General features: G+C 40.7%; 1 long non-coding RNA gene across 1 annotated transcript; it reads right to left on the reverse strand.

The window, feature by feature from the left end:
• Positions 1 to 407: 407 nt before the first annotated feature.
• Positions 408 to 21219, reverse strand: LOC119566135. The gene is made up of 3 exons (XR_005225205.2): positions 18228 to 21219; positions 15786 to 16149; positions 408 to 6374 (listed from the first exon to the last, which is right to left on the reverse strand). It is a non-coding gene; the product is annotated as an uncharacterized LOC119566135 (long non-coding RNA).
• Between the last annotated feature and the right edge of the window lie 2925 nt (positions 21220 to 24144).

Here is a 24144-nt window from a genome sequence, read left to right on the forward strand (position 1 = left end):
ACATATGATAGCTGAAGCAAATAGACAGACCCGACAAAGGATTTCTAAGCACAATCAATCACTCTTTAGACAACTCAAAATATATGCAAATGTAAGAAATAATTGTATACCATTCCCTGCCTCAGATTCCTCAATACTCTTGAGCTTGCTTTGGGATTTGAGAGACCTCGCTCCTGGACCTCATTCCTTCAGCACAGTTTCTCTTCCTCTTCTGGTCAGAGAGTGAGAAAGACAGAGCCTACTCTGAGGTAGACCCGGACCTTTTATAGACTTTAATTCCCCTTTGTCAGGTGACCCCTTTGGTCAGCCTCAAAACCCTATCAGGTGATTGGTGGACTCTTAAACTGTTTTTCTGGCTGTTCCATTTGATTGAAAGGGTAGATCAATGCACCATAATTATTCTCATTTAATAAAATAGTTTTATTTCATCCTTTAAAAGGTTTACAGTGCCTTGAGGGTTACTTATGGGCTGGAGGATATTTTATTCAAAATAGGGGCTGTGTTTTGTGATCTTGTTGTAATTTCTCATGGTAATAATACATACAGTTTTATTGTACAAAGAAACAGTTATACAAGATAACTTTTGGGTGAACCTGATCTCTAATTATTGAGCTTTCTGAACAAATTGCTGGGTGAAATTCTATGGCCTGTGTATGGAGGTCGTCAGACTAGCAGATTATAAAAGTCACTCCTCGCATTAAAAGCTATAAATCCACGAGTCTTGTAGAAGATTACATTTTCTACATTCTCTGAGTACACAATCCTGTAACATTCTTGTGTTTAACTTGGGGCTACTCATGGGAGTATGTTTATACATATACGTAATTGTTTTCAGGATATGGCCCTAAAATAACGCAGCTGTGTGCCAGAGCCTTTTTTGGTGTAAATCAGCATAGTTTCATTGACACTGATTTACACCAGCTAAAGCTCTGGCCCTGAGAGTCCAACCTGCTTCTTACTATTGGTGTAAGATAAAAACGTAGAATTTCTGGGCTTCCAAGGGTAGGAAGTAGAGTAGGTTGCTGTTAGCTAATCAGTTACATTGGCTAACTGTATACAGTTTCCTAGAAGGGAGACAGGTATGTACAGTAGTATGAATTTAGATGGAATATGTGGGCCAAAGATGTTAACATAACCCAGTCACCGTCCAACACTAAACAGTCGGAAACAAGGTTCAGGGTTTGCTATATAGAGACCTCAGCCTGCTAAGTACAATGGCAAACACACCATTAAAAATCCTTTCATTACAGCAACTCACAATTAAAGCATTTGCAATGAGGAGTTAAAATGAAAGCCTTATTTAAACCATCCCTTGTTCCCTTTAGCTGGAGAGAGTTTTTAGAAGGAATAATCCCCTTGTTGGACAGTCTCTTAGATAGTACCAAAGATTATAACAACTGTCCTTTTGCGGGGAGAAGAAGAAGATAGTTGAGATGGTCTAGAACGTAAAATTCAGTTAAAATCCAGTCCTGTTTTATCCCAGGTGGCATTTTTGGAGTCAGCTGGAGCACCAGTAGAGGTGACAATGTCATCTGGCTCACTCTCTCTGGCCCTGTCTGGGATGATGAAGGATGATGAAGGTCTGGGGTCCCAGGAGACTGTAGGGGTGGCAGTAATGAAGATGAATCTTGCTGTAATAGAAAGTTTTTCTCCCCAAAGTCTCTTAAAGGGCCCACAAAAGAAATCGTGGGCAGAACAGCCCATTCCCTCATTTTGTCCACTAATTTGGCCCAGTTTTGACACATCAGTTCTGGTTCACTGATTTCTGGTTCCACACTTTTCTTGTTTACCAAGCATGATCTTAGTACAATCCTTGAGTTTTATCAATTGGCCTTTCTGTTTAGAATAATCCAGTCTGTCTCCCTTTTATACCTTTTCCCCAATCAAAATTTATTACAGGTTATTGCAACATCTTATAAACTTTCATACATTTCATACATTGAGCTCAGTGAGGGTAAATTTGTAGGCCCAATTATCACTGCAGTACCCACCACATCTAACAATGGAGCGAAAGCTTCTGGAAATAGTTTTGCTCATTGTGCAAGCCAGCACCATTAAATCCTAACCTTTCCAGAGATTGCAACTGCCTTGTACCATGTTTGCCTAATATCACTTGTTCATATTGCTTTTCTTGCCAATTGTGACCAAAACATCAGTAAATAAATACCTTCTAAGCTGCTAAACTGATTAACAGGTAATAAAAGGCCAGATTCTGCCCGTCATCGAGTTATACCTTGCACTCCATTAATAGTCCCATTGACTTCCCTGGTATTTGCCATGAGTGAGATTGTGACAGTTCAGCATTGATTCCCTTGGCATTTCAACTGCATAAAAGGAATGGGAATACCTACAGCTTTGTTTTATTTAAAGTGGAACCAACATGAACCCAGATGAATTTGTTTCAGGGTGATGGAAAATACTGTGGAGGAGATGAAAAAAGGCCGGCACATGCTTTCTCCAGTTTGTTCAGCACTGGGAATACCTCAGTTTTACCCCAACTATCTGACATTTTAGAACATCTTTTCCAGATTTCGACACAGAACCTTAGCGCTCTGCAGTTGCCAGAGGCAGGCCTGGTACCTCTGAGAGGGATGGCAGAGTGGTTGTCTGAAGAAGTGCTATGAAGGTTTCATTTAGCCAACTTGTGAGGCACTAACTGAAAACAGGCCATCTCTCAAAGCACTTAATGGAGGGTTTTCATTCTTCTATCCATGAGCTGGTAAGCATGGAGGATCTCAAATACCTATTCTCCAGCCATTTGCCCTGCCTGCTGCTGGGCTCTGAATGTGATACACAACTGGACAGTGTTGCCCAGAAGGGGCATTAGAGGTTGAGTTGTGCTGGACTCTCTCCCATACCCTTCAGCACGCCTCCTCCCCCTATCTCTGACTCTGTAGTAGGTTGAAACAAAAAAGAAGTAACAATATATGCTTCATCCATCCCTCCCAGACAGACTGAAAAGTGGACAAAGCTAATGGGACACTGATTAGGCTGCTGTTTGGGAGGGGAAGAACTCCTACATGTCCCCACACGTTGAGAGGCAGATGACAGTTATCTGTGACTAGAAGGTGAGCCATCAGGTATGCAGAGAAAATGAGAACTTTTGGCATTCAGAAACACTTAGCCTTCATCTGACATCATCTTGGCATTCAGTCAAGGGCAGAAAAACAGTGTGGCATTATTCCCTAGCTATTAAGGGGAAAGTTGAGAGTCCTCTGGGAACCCAATCAGGGTGGAAAAATCTACTGAAATATTAAGAATGACCAGAAAGTAATTTGGCTGGGAAGGCAAACGTTGTCATTCTACATCTTACTATACCTGGCAGAATTATAAAGAAAAGTAGAATTGCTATGTACATGCAGTTGATTAGTTATGCCTACTGGAGAATCTGAGTTAAACTATCCAGAAATGGAGAAGTTATCTCATTCTCTCCTGTTTGACTGGAGAATAAGAGTATATCTATCTCTCCTGTACCCTGAGTACTGTAATTCTACCTGAGCTGTGTAACTATGAACTCAAAACAAGAGTTGCTCTGTTGTGTATCCGGCAGAAAGGCTGGACAGAGCTGAACTAAGAGTTTAAAGTATTATTATTTTGGTCCTAGAATTTCATGTATCCACTAAGAATATGGACTCTAGGTCTCAGGTCTGATAAATATATAATTGTGATTTTCCTTTATAGCCCAATAATGAGCCAGCAAGTCATTAAACAAATAACAAAAGTAACAAAGTGAAAGTTTTGCATTGTTTTGTTTTTTGAATGCGTTATGTAACCAAAAAAAATTACACATTTGTAAATTGCACTTTCATGCAATTGCAAAGAGATTGCACTACAGTACTTGTAGGAGGCAAACTGAAAAATACTATTTCTTTTATCATTTTTACAGTGCAAATATTTGTAATAAAAAATAATATACAATTTGGTTTCAATTACAACACATAATACAATATATATGAAAATGTAGAAAAACATTCAAAATATTTAACAATTTTCAGTTGGTATTCTATTGTTTAACAGTGCAATTAAAACTGTGATGACTCACAATTAATTTTTTTAATCACGATTAATTTTTTTTTAGTTTATCACATGAGTTAACTGTGATTAATCGACAGCCCCACCTACAACCCTAAAAAAAACTGAGACCCTCCACAAAAAAACCTGAGCACATAGGCAGAGTTTTGCAGCATACCTTGAAGGTTGACAATTTCAAGGTTTGTTTGCCAACTGATATTTACTTTCCATTTAGGCAGAACCTCCCCCCACCCCTTATGTTCTAACCTGGCAGCTGAATCTAACAAAGAACATAAGTTTTATGATAAAAGGCTTTGCAGGTTAAAAATAGCTTGAGCAGTGCCAGGATCAAACTGGAAGCTAGCAGACAGAGCACAGGTGTAATATGCTTCATGTGAACAGCACTAGGAAAGTTGGCTACCACATTCTGCTCTAACTGAAGTTTCCAATGATCTTCAGATATAGCCCTGTGGATGGTGTATTGCAATAAATCCGATCTGGAGGTGATAAAGATGCATATAGTGTAATGTGCAAGTCATATAGTTGAAGTTTCGGTTGCAATCATGTAATTGGATCTGCACATGCTAGACTTCAGTGGTGTTCTGTGTGGGTGCAGAGATCAGGGCCTTGATTTCCACAGAATTAGACTGTCATTAGTAAGGCTAAGAGTTTGTCATGGATAGTTTTAATAAAAGTCACAGATAGGTCACGGGCAAAAAAAAAAAATTAATGGAAGCTGAGACCTGTCCGTGACTTTTATTAAAAATACCGGTGACAAAATGAGGATCTGTGGGTTCCCACACCCACCTGAAACAGGGAAGGTGCGCAGGGACTAGTTGCCCGTAGTGGTCTGGAGCTCTGGGGGCCACCAGAGGTGGTGTGGATACCCTGCAGCTCCCTGCCTCCCTGGATGGCAGGGGACCCTGCAGCTCCCAACGATCGCAGGCTGAAGTCACGGAGGTCACTGGAAGTCACAGTTTCTTTGACTTCTGCGAGCTCTGAGGAGTAGCTCAGTGGTTTGAGCATTGGCCTGCTAAACCCAGGGTTGTGAGTTCAATGCTTGAGGGGGCCATTTAGGGATCTGGGGCAGAAATTGGGGATTGGTCCAGCTTTGAGCAGGGGGTTGGACTAGATGACCTCCTGAGGTCCCTTCCAACCCTGATATTCTATGATTCTATGAAATCATAGCCTTAGTCATTAGCCCTGGATGACACATACTGTACTAAGCAAAGTTCCAACACAGTTCACTTGCTCCCTGGAGTAAACTGGGGACCGGGAAGCAGAATGAGATTGTGTCCCAATCTATTTTGGAGACTGCTTTTGTGGTAGAACAACAACATACTCCCCCTTGCTCAGGGTAAATTGTAAAGTGATGCTGTACAGTAGCTGAAAGATAGGAAGTTATTTAGTTTCCCTCCACCCCCACAGATATCCCACTGCACACACAGTAAGTCCGAAAGAATGTATATACCTAAACCTGATTTTTGTTTTTCCTCAGGAAGCAGTTATTGTAAGATTAACAACAGGTAGGCATCGTTTTTACATATTGTGCACCTTCAGAATAAAAAATAATACCTATATGTAATATTTCTCACTCCCTAGCTATATTTGTTGTATTGAGTTGTTTACAGCCACACACAGTATCTTATTCTTCACTGACTGACTTTCCTGACTGAGTCTGCCAAGCACAAATTAGGTCACTCTAAGCAGCAGTATGGGATGTATTTAGCCAACAACTTTAATTAGTGATGCAATGCAGGGTGGGGAAAGCTTATCTCATAAGGTTTTTTTAAAGGTATTTAGGCATTGCTGTGCTCACTGTCAGTGGGATTTTGGCTCCTAAATCCCTTTTTAAAATGAGATTTAGGCTCTTCAATCAGTTAGGTGTTGTGATGCTGAGTGCCGCAACACCTAACTACCTTTACAAATCTGGGCCATGGCAAGTAGGGGTAGGGAAAGTTCGTAAAGAGATTGTTCCTAATGAAAAGGTGGACCCAATGCTGGATACTTGCCTAACACCTTTGAAGTTTCAGTTGTAATGTTTTATGATCAAAGTGAGGACAGCGATTTGTGCCTAGAGGGTGTTATACATTTCACTAATAGACTACAACAAAACAGAACAAGCTAATAATTTCTACAGACAACACTTTGTTGTGACTAAAATCAGGGATTCCAGGTCATCAGGCATTTCATGTCAGACACACAGTAAAACCCAGATTCTCTATTTGTGTTAAGGATAGGGGTTTTATTTGGGTTATTCCTGACTCTTTGTGTCTCAAAACTCCTTGCTTCTTTGCCAATCCTTGTACATTTAATCCAAGTGCTTCTCCTCTTCTCGGGCCAGCTGTCAAGTTGCATCCAACCTAGTGAGACAAAACAGCCTTTCAGAGTGGCAGAAGTATATTTTCCCTGGATGCAGTTTTCATCAGGGAATAAACATGCTTTCATGGAGCACTGCAGTGCCTCTGAAACAAGGCTCCCGCAGAACTGATGGATAACTCCTCAGCCACCGTTACAGATCCACTCCAGATCAGGAGTCAATCCCCTGTTCAGTAAGCACTTAAGAATGTCCTCAACTTTAAGCACATGCTTAAGTCTCCAGTGGGACTTAAGCACATAAATAAATGCTTTACTGAATCAGGGCCTCAAAGATATTTAGGTATCTAACTTCAATTGACATGAATGGGAGTTAGGGCTTAAGTACCTTTGAGGATCTGGGCCTGAGTGACTAATATTATGTTTGCATTGCTGTTGGGTGGTCTACATGAAGTGAGTTCGTCGTACATTATTTCAATCTGGTTCCCAGTGGGCAAGTATCCAGGTCACAAGAACAACTGTCACCCTAGACATAAATTGGCACCTCTATTGGCAAACAGACCAACAGCTGAATTGGTATGATTAAGCTAGTCTCTTATTTCTAAAGATGGTCATTCAATGAGACTCTTGGACTGGTCCTGCTTATGCAATACCTCGATGAAGGAAGTTCTTCATTCTTGGTGCTTTCAAATCAAGCACCTTTCACAAGCTCTAAACCCACAGCCTATTAAGTTGTTAATTAAATGAAAGAAAAGCTAGACGAGGCCTCAGTTGCTCCTATATTGTTGTGTAGCTCAATTTTTTAGGCATATGTGTATCAAAATAAAGCTTCTCTGCCATTCTTAAATCAGAACTTCTTACCCTGAGATTTCAGGTCTGATTCTAACATGTTAATATAATTGTTTGTATTTCATTCTTTTTATGAATCAACCATTTTTAACCAAACCATATGAATGTTAAAACAGAAAGGTTGATCCTGCTTCTGCTGAAATCACTGGTTGTTTTTCATGCTTGGGCCCAGAGTATGCAGTATTTGGTTTTGTACATCTATCTGTCTTTTAATATCAGATCTGTTTCAACACTGAAACACAGTACATCATACATTTCTTAGAAACAAAGAGCTTTAGTTCTTATGTAGACAGGGTTTAATAAAGTGGAAAAACCAATCCTTCCTCAAGTTGAGGATTAGCTGACTGCACAGTAATAATCAGTTTTGTAATATGTGTCAAACTTAATAACTGAAGATTGCCCAAATAAAAGTATGTTCAAAAAGATTAGTGGATTAGCATATGATCACACAGTCTGATGCCACTTTTCAGGCTTCTTGGATGGCTTTTAGCACATTTTAAGTATTGCCAATCAATGTGTGTGCGTTTCTAAATCTGAGAATAATGCTGGAATTGAATAAAGTTGTGCTGGAAGTTGAAATGGGATTGTTGTGTGACTCTAAGAGCCCACCAATGACAACTGGCAGAAGGTCCACCCCACTCCCCCAATTGTAACTCACATTCATTGCCAGGCTGTTGTCATAATATATAACTCAAAGGTGTCATGTCAGGTATCATATGTAAAGTGGCAACATGCTGATCATGAATATTGTGTGATGTATACATGCATGATCTGTAGAGAGTTAGGCATATGTGCTGAAAATATGATCATAAAATATGTTTTGGGGGCAGACTTAATAAACAAATTTGGCTTGACAAAGGACTGTGGATTCACCTGTCTGGGTCAAACATTGTAAGCCAGAGGATAAAGCAAATACATTAACACATAAGGTGAACAAAGCCATCGAGTTAAATGAGTGGGGGAGAAAACCACTTAATCACACTGGGGGACAGAATCTACACCCCAGGAAACTTTCCTGGCTCTTGAAACAGAGACACCTTTTGGGTAATTTAAGCGGGGAAGGGGGGCAGAACATTTTAGTTATTCATTACTGAGGGGATGATAGGATACAGCACCCTTTGAAAGCTGAATCCTCTTTACCTGGAGAGTTTCTTGAGACAATATCAATGAGAAACCTACTTAAACAAAACAAACAAAAGAGTAACTTGCTGAAATTAAATTTTAGTCACTAGAAAGCATATTTTGTTTTGCTTCTAATCATACCTGTCTCCTTTACTCTTGCTTAGTATCACTTAAATCTCTATTCTTTGTTAATAAACTTATTCTTGTTTCATTACAAAGCCATCTGGGAGCTGTGTATTAAACTGGAGAGTGAGTCCTCAGCTAGCGAAACAGATTGTGTGCGCTCTCTCTCTTTAGAGGCAGCAAACTTCTTCGGGTCTGTGAGCATCCCGTGAGAGGGACTGGACACTACAGAGAGGTATCTCTGGGGAACCCAGGAACTGGGGTTCACTGATTGTTACCTGCAAGGCAAGGTTTGGGCTGACAGAGTCCTGAAAAGTTGGCAAGCAAGGCAGACAAGCGGTGGGTCATCAAGCTAATGTATAGCTTAGCACCAGCCACGCTGAGGCTGAGAGGAGCGAAACAGGGGCTCACAATTCTGAGTACCCCAAGCAAGGCATCACAGTTTAGCTAGTGTATCAAGAAGACTTTTTTTCTTCAGAAGTATTTTCTAGCGAGTGAAGGCTGGAACAGGTCAGCTTAATCACCGTCATGAGGTAAGACAAAAGTGATTTAAGCAATTGTCTGAGGTGTGCAGGGAGTATAGTACATGCCATTATTTTACTAGAGGAGGTAACAGGGACAAATGCCTACGTAGCCCTCCCAGATGGAAAAAGGAAATCTACTAATCTATCCTACCTAAATACCAAGTTATCAAAGAAATTAAGTGTCATAAAATGAAAATGTGTATGTAAACACATGGGCCAAGTGCATCTTCATGTAACTCCATTGACCTTAATGGATCTAGACACATCCATACGGAGTAGGCTGTATTGCAGTAATTTTTTTTAAAGAAATCTGAATAATGTACAATTTGATCTGAGGGCATTAATGTCACAGTGCTTTCCACACATCCTCTGAAGTTAATGCTGTTATCCTTTCTTCCTAAATTTTAAGTTTCTGATATTTGTTTTATTTTTTTGTAAATACATTCCATAATTACTATTGAATGATTTTGCATTTTCTAGCCAGGTTTACTTACATATCTAACATGAACTGATTTGATGTTTGTCTTTTAGAAAAACAAGTGTTTTTATGTCACAAGACTTCATGCTACAGCTGGTCAGAAAAGGGAAGGTTTTTTTCTGCTGAAAATTTAATCTGTTGAAATTTTCCATGGACAATTTTGACTGTTGGCAAATAATCTATAACCAAAACTTTTTGGCCCCAAACCCAGGAGTTGGCTGAAAACTGAAAATGATCATTTGGAAATGCTATGGTGCTGGCTCATGGAAGTTGTAATTTGGGTACCCCATGTTGCCATTTTCCTCTGTAGACCAGGCTCCCTGGCCATACTACATCTCCAGGGTGCATAATAGTTCCCCCTCTGGCTGAGCCACCGCATGCATCAGAGATGTCCTTGGCCATAATGCAACAAGGAAGATGTAGTCCAACTGGGGAACCCAAAATGTAAGCGAGACATGGGGCACATGAACTACAACTCCCAAGAGACACTGCGTCAGTACGTCTGAATTTAAACTTTTCAGATCTCATTTGAAAACCAAAAACTTTTCAACACACCAAAAACCTGTAAAGTCAATATCCTGAAGAAAGACTTTTTGGTGAAAAACTTTGGTGTTGAAACTCCACTTTATCAAAAAAGTGTTGTGATGGAAAATTTTGACCAGGCCTAATGCAACTGTGTATATCAAATCAAACATGATTTGTGGCATCAGTAGATTAAACATAGTGTATTATAAGGTCATTTTTATAAAAGAATGTTTTATTCTATGGTCTAAACATCTGGAGATTACCCAAAGCCAACTCATGCTACAATAATCTTTCATTACCCTTTGTGCTTTCTGTGCTATGCAGTGCACAGACTGTCAACAAGTAGTTGCGTTTCCTTAGGTATTGTACTCAGTGGTACTGTACATATTGGGAAAGTACTTGATTTATCAGTCATGCCCTCAGACTCCTGTTGATACCATATTATAAACACCACCAAATTAAGGCCCAACTCTCAAATCCACACTTAGGCTAGAATCCCAAGGAAGTGAAAGGGCATTTTGTGTGAATAAAATCTTATTCTTAAAACCCTTAATCTGTAGTCTCATAACACGAAGAAGAGAGAAACAATTTGTTTGTGTACACAAATACACACACACACACACACCTCTTTTAAAAGGACTAATTTCACAAAGCTGAAAACAATTATGAGTCAAATCAGTGGAAGGAAGAATTTAATCAGAAGAATGTAAGTAATTGGGTATTGTTTAAGAACACTTTACTAGAAGCCCAAAAAGCCACCACCATCCCACAGTCAAGGAAGAAGGTCCTATTGGTTAAAAAACTGACCTGGTTTAGAAAGGAATTGAAGGCAGCTATAATTGATTAATAAAATCATATAGAACAAGTGGAAGAAACAGAAAGTTGATAGTAATGAATATTAAATCAGAAGCTAGGAATTGTAGAAAATGTATAAGGGAAGCAAAGGGAAAGAGAAATCTAGGGACAGCAGAGTTAAGAACAAAGAAGAGGTTTTTTAAAGTATATTCAGAACAAAAAGAATCATAACAATGCTATTGGTCCATCACAAGATAGAAATGGTAAAATTATCAATAGTGCAGATGAGGCATCAAGTTTTCAATAAATATTTCTATTCTCTATTTGGGAAAATACCCCAGATGTAGTCAAAACATAACACTTTCTATTCCACTAGTATCGCAGGAGGACGTTAACCAGCAGCTACTAAAGTAAGCCTTTTGTAAGTCAGCAGACCCAGAGAGCTTGTATCCAAGAGTTTTAAGAGAACTGGCTGTGGAGTGACAGACAATGCTCATTTCAATAACTCTTGGAACACTAGTTTCATTTCAGGAAACTGGAAGAAAGGTAATGTTGTGCCAATATTTAAAAGGGTAAATGGGGTGACCCAGTAATTTACACTTACCAGTCATTCCATTATCTTGCCTGGGCTCCATTACAGACTGACATGGGACTCAACAGAGCATTAATATAATTAATGCCAATCATCATGGGTTTATGGAAAACAGATACAGTCAAACTAACTTTATTTTCTTAATGAGATTACAAGTTTGGTTGATAAAGGTAATAGTGTTGATGTGATAGACAGACTTCTGTTTGATAACAAGGCAAATGCCTGATGACATTTTGATTAAACAAAATTATATAAAATTAACATAGTACACAATAAATGGATTAGAAGTTGGCTAACTGATAGGTCTCAAAATGCAACTGTAAATGGGAAATCATCATGGAGCAGATGTGCTTATAGTGGAGTCCTGCAGGGACTGGTCCTTTGCCCTACTCTAGTTTGCTCCTTTTAAAAATCAATGACTTGAAAGAAAACAGAATCACCACTGATAAAGTCTGCAGATAACACAAACATTGTGGGAGTGGTAAATAAGGAAGAGGACAGATGACTGATAGAGCCATCTGGATCACTTGGCAAGCTAGGTGCTGTATTATGTTTTAATACAGCTCAGTGTAAGTGTATATACATCTTGGAACAAAGAATACTTATAGGATGGAGGACTCTATCCTGGGAAGCAGTGACCCTGAAAAAGATTTGGGGTGTGGTGGTACATAGTAAGCTAAATATGAGCTTAGTATGGATTTAATCAGAGGTGATAAGGACTAAAACCAAATTTAATAGGATGTCAAGAGATACCTGTAAAATATGCGCTTTTATTCCAATTTTAAAATTTTAAACTTTATTCCATCAGTTATTTGTATTACCATAGCACCTACACACCCCAGTCATGGACAAGAACCTCATTTGCTAAGAGCTGTACAAACACAAAAAGACAGTCCCTGCCTAAACTCTGGACCAATTTCTACCTTCAAATACATACTTGCTACTGGGAGGCAGTCTTGCCTAGATAACAGAGCATTGGACTGGGATTCAGCAGGCTGGGTTCTATTCCCAGCTTTGCCACGGGCCTGCTGGGTGATCTAGGGCAAATCATTTCCCCTCTTGGTGCATGTTTCTCCATCAGTAAAATGGGGCTAATTATACTGATTTTCTTTGTGAGCCATTTGTTATTATACGGACACTTCCTTTGTGAAGCATTTTGAGATCTACTGATGAAACGCACTATATAAGACCTAGGTATTATAACTGAGGTCAACGGGAAGCATAACTATTAGAGGGTAGAATTCGGTTCATATCATAGAGATGAGGGGATTTGTGAAAGCCAGGAAGAAAGTTCATAAGAAGTGAGGCCTGGAATTAATCTTGAAGCCATCTGGTCATTGATCTTTGAGTTGTATATCTGAAGGAAAGAGTAGGTGGAGTTGATTGCTAAGTGTGCCCTATGCACAAAAGCAATCTGTATAAGTGATAAAAATAGTGACACTGAAAATAGAAACTATGATAGGAATCATATTGTGACATCACCAGAACTAGAGATTAGAAAGCAATTACTGAGCACACAGGAGAGTTTCAACTTGTAGCCCATAATCCATTGCAGGGACATAAAAATCTTCATTGAGATCTGTTTTCGGCTTTTCCAGAATATCCCCTTCATTTTATCCCCCTTCTGCAGGAGACAGATGGGGATATTATAAGGTGGGTGCATAACTGGTTGGAAAACTGTTCCTAGAGCGTAGTTATCATGGTTCACAATCAAACTGGAAAGACATATTGAGTGGGGTCCCGCAGGGATCAGTTCTGTTCAATATCTTCATCAATGATTTAGATAATGGCATAGAGAGTACACTTAGAAAATTTGCGGATGATACCAAGCTGGGAGGGGTTGCAAGTGCTTTGGAGGATAGGATTATAATTCAAAATGATCTGGACAAACTGAAGAAATGGTCTGAAGTAAATAGGATGAAATTCAGTATGGACAAATACAAATAACTCCACTTAGGAATGAACAATCAGTTGCACACATACACAGTGGGAAATGACTGCCTAGGAAGGAGTACTGCGGAAAGGAATCTGGGAGACATAGTGGACCACACGCTAGATATGAGTCAGTGTCATACTATTGCCAAAAAAAAAAAAACCCCACCCATAAAAAAATCATTCTGGGAAGTATTAGCAGGAGTGTTGTAAGCAAGACACGAGAAGTAATTCTTTTGCTCTACTCCGTGCTGATTAGGCCTCAACTGGAGTATTGTGTCCAGTTCTGGGCACCACATTTCAGGAAAGATGTGGGCAAATTGGAGAAAGTCCAGAGAAGAGTAGCAAAAATGATTAAAGGTCTAGAAAACATGACCTATGAGGGAAGATTGAAAAAACTGGATTTGTTTAGTCTGGAGAAGAGAAGACTGAGGGGAGACATGATAACAGTTTTCAAGTTCATAAATGGTTGTTACAAGAAGGAGGGAGAAAAATTATTCTCCTTAGCCTTTGAGGATAGGCCAAGAAGCCATGGGCTTAAATTACAGCAAGGGCTGTTTAGGTTGGACATTAGGAAAAACTTCCTAACTGTCGGGGTAGTTAAGCACTGGAATAAATTGCCTAGGAAAGTTGTGGAATCTCCATCATTGGAGATTTTAAGAGCAGGTTAAACAAACACCTGTCAGGGATAGTCTACGTCAGTGATTCCCAACCTTTTTACCATTGTGGCCCGCAAATGCAGCTCTCTGTGTGTTATGTGGGCTGCATCCGCACACAATATATATACTACCTGGATGTCACAGGGCCGCCGCTGTGTGTTGATTGGGCTGCAAGTGGGCCGTAGCTGAGAATCACCAGTCTAGATAATATTTAGTCCTGCCATGAATGCAGGGGACTGGATAAGATGACTTCTCAAGGTCCCTTCCAGGCCTACGATTCTATGATTTTTCATGGGCTATATAATGACTTCAAAGGTTACACTCAGCTCAGGTAGCATACAGTACATTTGGATTTTCTTCTACCCAAAGTTAGCATTAAAAACAATGGGGGTTCATGTGTCTTACGGGCCAACTGAAGCATGTGAAAACTGGAATGCTTTTAAAAGTTCTTCCCCAGGCATATGGACAGTTCAAACCAACTGGAGTGGCTCATCAATCCCTCCAGTCCTTGGTAGGTGTATAGTTTTAAGATGAATGAGTGTTCATCCTACTCTTACTAGATCATATAAACATTTGGAGAGAAATTCAGGGATTCAAAAAAAATATTCCTTGGCAGTTCAATTGCTGCACAGCCAAACAAAACAAAACAAAACAAAAAAACCCCACAACTCTCTCTGCATAGTACTTTGACTCAAACTTTAAGGTCAGAAGGGACCATCATGATTATCTAGTCCAGGGGTGGCCAACCCGTGGCTCCGGAGCCACATGCGGCTCTTCAGAAGTTAATATGCGGCTCCTTGTATAGGCACCGACTCCGGGGCTGGCGCTACAGGCGCCAACTGTCCAGTGTGCTGGGGGTGCTCACTGCTCAACCCCTGGCTCTGCCCCAGGCCCTGCCCTCACTTCACCCCTTTCCACCCTCTGCCCTCAGCCTGCAGTGCCCTCAGTCCTCTCCCTCCCCCGCAAGCCTCCTCTACACCACAAAACAGCTGATCGGGAGGTGTGGGGAGGGAGGGGAAGGCGCTGGTGGGTGGGGCTGACGGTGGGTGGGAGGCACTGGGAGCGGGGTGGGGGAGCTAATGGGGGACTGCTGATCTATTACTCTGGTTCTTTGGCAATGTACATTGGTAAATTCTGGCTCCTTCTCAGGCTCAGGTTGGCCACCCCTGATCTAGTCTGACCTCCTGCACATTGCAGACCACAGAAGCTTACCCACTCACTCCTGTAATAGATCTCTTATCTCTGGTTGAGTTACTGAAGTCCTCAGATCATGGTTTAAAGACTTTGGAAGACAGACTGAGTATTGGCAACAGCCAACAGAGCAAAGGAGAAAATTTAGTCCTTCCCTATTCCCATTTACAGCGTCCCACAATTGTGATGAGAACTGGCTAAGTAGTTCAAAAATAGATGTACATCAATATTTGTCTGAATTCGCTTGACTGGTATTTGTGGCCCTTTTGTATTTACTTTCCATTTAAGTCAGTACAATCGGGTATTAACATTTGTGGAAAGTGAATTTAAGCTTATACACTTGAATACGTGCTGAAAGTGAATTTTAAGTTTGCTTTCCATAAGCATTTACATCAGATACTTCCCTGGAAGAATTCAATTAGTGAACGGAAAACAGCATCATGTGATTTGTTTTCCCAGTCACAACAAAACGCCACATCTCAAATTTCCTTTAATTAAGGCCTTTAATTAAAAAAAATTCAAAGTAATTACTGCTGGATAATTCCAAGTTAGGAATAAATTTGCCATGACTGTCTTCTATCCAGTTTTTCTAGAAACACAAAGTGAAACAAAAATTGCAGAATTATTTTTTCGCTACAGCTGGTAACAAAATGGATTGAGGTACTCACAAAATTTGAGTTTCATTTTTGCTTAGAAGGCATCATGGAAGAAATTTTCCAGCTAGCTGCATTTGTTGTGGATTATTTACTCAGCTCTGCTCATGGCATACAGTATTACTGGGTGTCACAAGTCAAACAGACAACATACATCAGGCCATGAAGACAGTCAGTCTTGCCTACAGGTTTTCCTCTTAGGCTAAGAGTTTGGGGGCCCTCCGAAAGGTAAAAGGAAAACCCAAGAATCTCCCTCTCAGTTGGCTCCCTTTTCCATTCTGCAGGAATCCTTGGGAAAACTGCAACTAACCAAACTTATTTGCTCTGCACATGAATATTTATGGGTCAACCCAATTTTGTCACGTTGTAGCCAAGGAAGCTGAAAAAAAAAAAGCAAAAGCAGCGTGGTGAGAACCAGGCAATATATTTTTAATTCCTAAATATCAGACACTTTTCCTCTACTAGTGAATGAAGCCACAGGTAATTGCTTTCATGCGGTCTGTTTTTTCAAGTTAGTGCCTGTAAAGAGACAGCACAACCATTTGTTTGTTTCTGCTGTCTAGTGCAAAAATCCTGAAAGCAAAACACCTATAGCAACCACTTGTGGGATCTAATGAAGTACTTCTTTGTTTATTACCACATTATATGAAGTGCCGCAAAATACACCTCTATCAACGGTGAACCATGCACTGGTTACAGAAACCTGAAATTTCTGATTGGGGTGGAGAAGCAGACACTCCACAGCTTGAATCAGAGGCCTGCCTGGATTTGTCTGCAGTCACCTAAGGAATTAGTTCCTCTTGGTGTTTCTTTTATCTAACTACACTTGAGTCTGGCTTGAAAACAAGTGGCAATTTGATGTGTGTAGGCTCTTCAGTTTGCTAAACCAAAGCCACACCAGTAGTCATGAGACAAGGCAAGAAGAGGTTTAGACTCATTTGCTTGCTTATAGTCAGACAGAATGCTTAAGTTTCAACAATAGCTAATTAAATTTAATTGAAAAGCAAAGTAAATTGCTGTCTTCAAATGCATCAGAGAAACCTCCCTTTGAGTTTAAGGGTAAAGAGCCCCTTTGATCTTAATTTTCTGTATTGACGTGGAATATGGAAGAAGGGCCTCACGTTCCTTCTTGGGTCTTTGGGTTGCAAAGCCTCCCTGTGCTGCTCTTTACACCTGGAATAGCCTCCCTGACACTATGTCCTCTTTCAAACCCCTCTTGAATCCCCACCCCTACTTCTTTCTCCAATGCATCCAACAAGGATTCACTCTGGAAAAAAAGTCAACCTGTGTACTGAATGAGGCAGGGGGTCAATAAAATACTATAACATAAAGAAAAGGAGTACTTGTGGCACCTTAGAGACTAACCAATTTATTTGAGCATAAGCTTTCGTGAGCTACAGCTCACTTCATCGGATGCATCCGATGAAGTGAGCTGTAGCTCACGAAAGCTTAAGCTCAAGTAAATTGGTTAGTCTCTAAGGTGCCACAAGTACTCCTTTTCTTTTTGCAAATACAGACAATACAGTAACACGGCTGTTACTCTGAAACCTACTATAACATACTTGTCAGTGAACTAAACCAAGAATACAGTTTCCTGGGTCTGTGTCTGCTTACTTTCCAGAGTGAAATTTGCCACCTGTGCAGAGCGAGTAAGTACAATGCCTACCACAAACTACTTAAAATCTCACTAGATTGAGTCCTTAAGTGACTCCTAGGCTTAGGGCTGATCCTTTGCACAGGGGTGAATTTCAACCCTGTTGAAAGCCAAATGATGGATCAACCCACACGTTAAGTCTATAATGCTCAAAAGCTGGGAGAATATTAATGACACTGCATTATGCAGCTACCAGTTATAATGGCCTGAAAAATATTAATTTATTTAGTGGCTGTTAACAGATTTCCCTTAATAAATCAAAAACATGGTGTCAATGGGCTTCAAAGCAAGTTGACAAATTAATTTCTCTTAGAAATTGTAAAGGAAAAAAAACACCCTCTCGCGCCCCTCCTCTCCCCAAATCTTCTCATTTTTAACCTATCCACAAAGATTGCCAACACAAATGGATTCTTCTACTGAAGGGAATATCAATGATTTCACTGATGAATCCTTCAGTTTGTTAAAAAAAAATCAAATGCTTTCTACAGTTTACCTCATTGAGCACCACTCTCATATGAAGTGAGCAGAGAGACAGATTTCAATTTTATGATCCTCTGATACAAAAAGATGTAGAAGTAATAGACAAGGACAGTTACTGCAGGCCTCTTCACTCCCCCTGCCCCCATCCATAGTCATAGAGTACACCTGCCAATCAGTTAAGATGGCAAGATCCTCTTTATTAAAACACACACATTTGTACACAGACTAATCTCCATAGACATCCCAAAGAACAAGTTAAAACAAATTGAGGTGTGCTTTAGAACCTCAAGCCATTGGACTCCAGCTGCTTAAAAGTCACTTACCATAGGTATTTCAGAAAGGAAAAATATCTAAAATAGGGAAGCCGCTTCCGTGGCGCCATGTTTTGGATCTCTGTTCTATCTCCAACATCCAACCTTTCCATGGCTCACATCTGGAGCAGTTTTACCGTGTTCCTTCATTTTAAATCCTTTAAAAAAAAAAAGTTAGTTGTACAAAGGAAATTTGGTGCTCAGAAATGGGTCCAGATAAACTGCAGAGAGGGATAAACTCTGAACCTCTTGAGGGTTCTGGTTTACATAAGCATCCAAGCAATGGAATGTTAATCCAAGTCATCTGAACTTAAGACAACACTTCCCTCAATGCCCTCCCCACTGGCACTCTGCCTTTGCTGTACACAGGGTTCCTTCTTCACCCTGGCAACTGCAGCATTCATGGGAAGTTTGGGAACCAACAGGTATCTCCTTGCCTCCTTACTGCCTCAGGAGTTCTTTTATGAGGTGCAGGTCCTGTGCCAAACTTCCCCATGAGTCACTTGTGTGTAATTGGTTATCTCCACATTGTTGGCTCATATTCAAATTTGTGATCCACTGTAACCCCCAGATCTTTTTCAGCTGTACTACCATCACAAAACTGGTGGCAGTACTGCTGAAAAGGATCCAGGGGTTATCGTGGATGGCAAATTGAATGAGTCAACATGTGATGAAATTGCAAAAAAACACTAATATTCCCGGGTGTGTTAACAGGATTGTTGTATGTAAGACACAGGAAGTAGTTGTCCCACCTTACTTGGAACTGGTGAGGCCTCAGCTGGAGTACTGTGTCCAATTCTGGGTGCCACACTGTAGGAAAGATGTGGACAAGCTGGAGAGAGTCCAAGGAGAGCAACAAAAATGATAAAAGGTTTAGAAAACCTGACCTCTGAGGAAAATTTTAAAAACAAAAAGAAAACTGGGCATGTTCTGTCTTGATAAAAGACTGGGGATGAAGGGACATGATAGTCTTCAAATACATGAAGAGCTGTTATAAAGAGGATAATCAGTTGTTCTCCATGTCTGCTGAAGATGGGACAAAAAGTAATGGGCTTAATCTGCAGCAAGGGACATTTAGGTTAGTTAGAAAGTCTTTCCTAAAATCTATGCGGACAGTTGAGCCACTGGAATAGGCTTCCAAGGAAGGATGTGGAATCGCCATCATCGGAGGTGTAAGAGAAAGGTTAGACAAACACTTGTCAGGGATGGTCTAGGTTTATTTGGTCCTTCCTCTGCACAGGACATCTTGAGGTCCCCTCTAGCCCTACATTTTATGGATAGCTCTCCTTTCATACATACCACTTTTCATGAGGGGGAGGGAAGATACAGATGGGACTGTCCTGAAGGGGGATGGACTAGACAATTTAATAACCCTTTTCTAATTCTAATTTGTGTGATTCAATTCTCATAGCTCCAATTCATCCACAAAACTTTTCAGTGGAAGGTGCTCAGCCCTCTTCCCAGCAGAAGCCAATCATGTTAGAGGTGATGGGTGTGATAGTTGCACTATGGAATTTTGTCTGCTAACTAGAACATCCAGAGTGAACAGTGCACCTAGGAAGTTCCCAGAGCACACAAGACTTTGGCTTCTTTGAAATGCTGTACACACTCAGTATAAAGGGATGGCCAAAAGTATAACAACAAATGAGGGACAGAGGAAAAATTAACTAAAAACTTACCCTGACTGCAGTAAAGATCAGACTCAGTGTAGTTCCAAAGATGTACAAAGATTTTACACTTACTGTACCTAAGCTAGTTCACCACTCTCTAACTGGTAACTTTAGAAACTGGCATTTTCTCCCTCTCCAGAGCACAGGCAATAGCAGAACAAGTTTCCCCATGTAATCCCACCAATAAACCTCAGGCCTGACCTGAATACACCACCTCTACGGGTGAAAATGTAGTTCTAATCTCCATCCCTAGTCTTTGGCCTCTCTGATAAGACTATGTGCCCATTAATATTAAACAAATTACGTTGTAGCCATGTATTGAAACAGAGGTCATAAACAAACACACAAGCAAGGCCTTTCAATTATATCTGGTTTGATTAAACTATTCCAGGCTTCATGGCCAAAGTACATTGCTTATCCTATGAAGATAAATTATTTAAAGCCATTCTCCATAGAACCCTCAGCTACTCACTAGTTTGCTGAGATGTCGTGCAGGAACGTGCTGAAATAGTATAAAAAACAAACAAACAAAAAAACTTACCTCTACCTGCACACAATAATGTTATCACAATTCTTATCCAGTTGAGGAATATAAAAGATAATAGATTCCAAGGCCAGAAGGGACTATTATAATCATGTGGTCTGACCTCCTGTATAACACGGGCCATAGACCTTCCCCAAAATAATTCCTGAAGCATAGCTTTTGGAAAAACATTCCATTTTGATTTTAAGACATCCAGAGATGGAGAATCCACCACAACCCGTGAACAGTTGTTCCAGTGGTTAGTTACTCTCACTGTTAAAAATTTACTCCTCATTTCCTGTCTGAACCTTCCTTATCATTAATAAGCTTGAACACCAGGAGATCTTCAATGATCTGAAACTCAAAACAAAAAAGAAAGCCTTACAAAAAGTGGAAACTGGGTCAAATTACAAAGGATGAATATAAACAAATAACACATGTATGTAGGGACAAAATTAGAAAGGCCAGAGCACAAAATGAAATTAAACTAGCTAGAGACATAAAGGGTAACAAGAAAACATTCTGCAAGTACATTAGAAGCAAAAGGAAGACCAAAGACAGAGATGGCCCGTTACTAAATGAGGGGAGAAAAACAATAACCCAAAATGTGGAAATGGCAGAAGTGCTAAATTACATTTTTGTTTCAGTTTTCACCAAAGAAATTTAGTAGCAATTGGTTGTCTAGCTTAATGAATGCCGGTGAAAATGAGGTAGGATCAGAGGTTAAAACAGGGAAAGGACAAAGTTAAAAATTACTTAGACGAGTTATATGTCTTCAAGTCACCAGGGCCTAATGAAATCCATCCTAGAATATTCAGGGAACTGACTGAGGAGATATCTGAACCATTAGCAATTATCTTTGAAAAGTCATGGCAGATGGGTGAGATTCCAGAGGACTAGAAAAGGGCAACGTAGCACCAATCTGTAAAAAGGGAAATAAGGGCAACCCGGGGAATTACAGACTACTCAGCTTTACTTCAGTACCGGAAAGATAGTGGAGCAAATAATAAAGCAATCAATTTGCAAACAACTTAGAACAGGGGTTCTCAAGCTGTGGGTCACTACCACATTTTAATGGGGTCACCAGGGCTGGCATAGAATTGCTGGGGTCTGGGGCTGAAGCCCAAGCTCCACTGCCTGGTGGCAGGGCTCAGGTTACAGGCCCACTGCATTGGGCCGAAGCCTTTGGGCTTCGAATTTGGCCCCCTGGTCGGGGCAGTGGGGCTTGTGCATTGGCCCCCTGACCTGGGGCAGAGGGGCTCAGGTGGACTCAGGCTTCAATCTCCTGTGGTCATGTAGTAGTTTTTGTTGTCAGAAGGGGGTCACGGTGCAATGAAGTTTGAGAACCCCTGACCTAGAAGATAATAAGGTGATAAGTAAAAATCACCATGAATTTGTAAAGAACAAATCCTGTCAAACCAACCTCATTGCTTTCTTTGACAAGCTTTGTGGATGGGAGAGAAGCAGTAGATGTGGTATATCTTGACTTTAATAAGTCTTTTGATACTGTCTCGCATGAGTTTCTCATAAACAAACTAGTGAAATACAACCTAGATGGAGCTACTATAAGGTGGGTGCACAACTGGTTGGAAAACCATTCACAGAGAGTAGTTATTAATGGTTCACATCAAGCTGGAAGGGCATATCAAGTGGGGTCCCACAGGGATCAGTTCTGGGTCCAGTTCTGTGCAATATCTTCATCTATGATTTAGATAATGGCATAGAGAGTACACTTATAAAATTTGCGGATGATACCAAGCTGGGAGGGGTTGCAAGTGCTTTGGAGGATAGGATTAAAATTCAAAATGATCTGGACAAACTGGAGAAATGGTCTGAAGTAAATAGGATGAAAATTAATAAAGACAAATGCAAAGTACTCCACTTAGGACAAAACAATCAGTTATACACATACAAAATGGGAAATGTCTGCCTAGGAAGGAGTACTGCAGAAAGGGATATAGGGGTCATAGTGGACCACAAGCTAAATATGAGTTAATAGTGTAACACTGTTGCAAAAAAAAAAAAAAAAAAAAAAAGCAAGCAAACATCATTCTGGAATAAATTGCCTAGAGAGGTTGTAGAATCTCCATCACTGGAGATTTTTAAAAGCAGGTTAGACAAGCACCTGTCAGGGATGGTCTAAATAATACAAATGCAGGGGACTAGATTAGAAGACCTCTTGAGGTCCCTTCCAGTCCTTTACTCTGCTGGCTATAGATTTCTCCTTACTAATTACTATCAAATTCCCCTTTCTTCTATTTTTTTTTTCCCAGTGAAGGATGTTCCCCATGTTGGATCCTGCAACCATCAACTGACTTCTTTCATGGTTTTTGGAATTTTAGTAGAATTAACTTCCATTTTCCACATCCAAAATCTCTCAATTTCTCCAGCCAAGATGGGCTGGTTACACTTCCTTCATAAACTTCGTAGTATTGTCTTGCACTGTCCAGGGTCTTTTCACATATTCCTCAGATACTTAGTAAGTATATGACCTGTGTATGACCTCAGCCCTGCTTGCCCATGAGTATTACATTAATATCATGGCAGCCAGGCCTATTGCCCAGTGGATATGAGTTGAACAGGTAAAGGTTGAGTTGAGGCGAGCTATGAGGGTGTGCGGAGATTGAGTTGTGAATGGTATGGGCTGGGTTGCATGAGCGGCAGAACTGAGAGGCCAGGGAGGGCTAGCTCCTCCGCAGTGGAAATACTGTGCGGGGGTTCTGCACCTGCAATTCACACATGCCCAGGGAAGGGGCTGCGAAGGCGAGAGCAGGACAAATAGGAGCTAGAGCAGCCTCCACAGGGACAAGGAGCAGGTGAGAATACCCAGGACCCTCCTTTCCAGCACGGATCCAGCTACCCCCTTCCAAGTCTCAGTATCTCCGCTCACTCCCCATTCTGTCCCTCTACCCCCCATTCTCAGGGAGCTTCTGCCTCTCCTGTTGGGTTGCATGCAGGAGGGAATGGAGTCAATTGTTAAGAGCATGGGTGCATTTGCGGTGTGTGTTTATTTGGGGGTGCCAAAGGATATGATTAGGAAGAGATAGCCTAATAGAGATGAGCTGCAGGTCTCCTCCACCATCTCTTTACTACAGTATGAGTGTAGCAATAGACAACTCAGTTTATGTAAATATCTCCCACCTATATCCTGGCTAGAAAAGCTCAGATAATCTCTTATTTTGTAATACGAATGTGGGTTTCCCCTGCTCGATCCCTACCACTGTTTCTGCACATGTTCATGCAGGTCTCTCATTTATCACTTTGAAGTGGTGTGCTACACTTTTTGACTTGCATATTAAAAAATAAAAAATAAAGTCACAGCCAAATAGGCTATCTACCCTGGGTACTTATATGGCCCCATATTACTGGGGTGTCTGAGCACCTTGTAACCTTTACTGTATTGATCCTCACCATACCCCTGCCAAATAGGTAATGTCAGTATTTTACAGATGGGGAACTGAGGCATAGAGATAGTTCCTAAAAACCTTTGAGGCTCTGGGCCTTAGTATGTATCTCCCATTGAAATCACTGACTTGCCCAAGGTTTACACAAATAATATGTCATGGAGCAGGGAACTGACTGGGGGTTTCCTGAATCCCAGACGAAGTTTTAAGCACTGCAGCACCCTTCCTCCCTGAAAGAAAGCCTCTGGAAAGAGGCTGAACTCTCTCGCTCGTCTTTACCTGCCTGAGCTCCCTAAAGAACAGCCTTATCTATTGCTACTCCATCTGAGGAC

Source organism: Chelonia mydas, chromosome 4 (genome assembly GCF_015237465.2).
Source record: "Chelonia mydas isolate rCheMyd1 chromosome 4, rCheMyd1.pri.v2, whole genome shotgun sequence".
Taxonomy (NCBI): Eukaryota; Metazoa; Chordata; order Testudines; family Cheloniidae; genus Chelonia; species Chelonia mydas.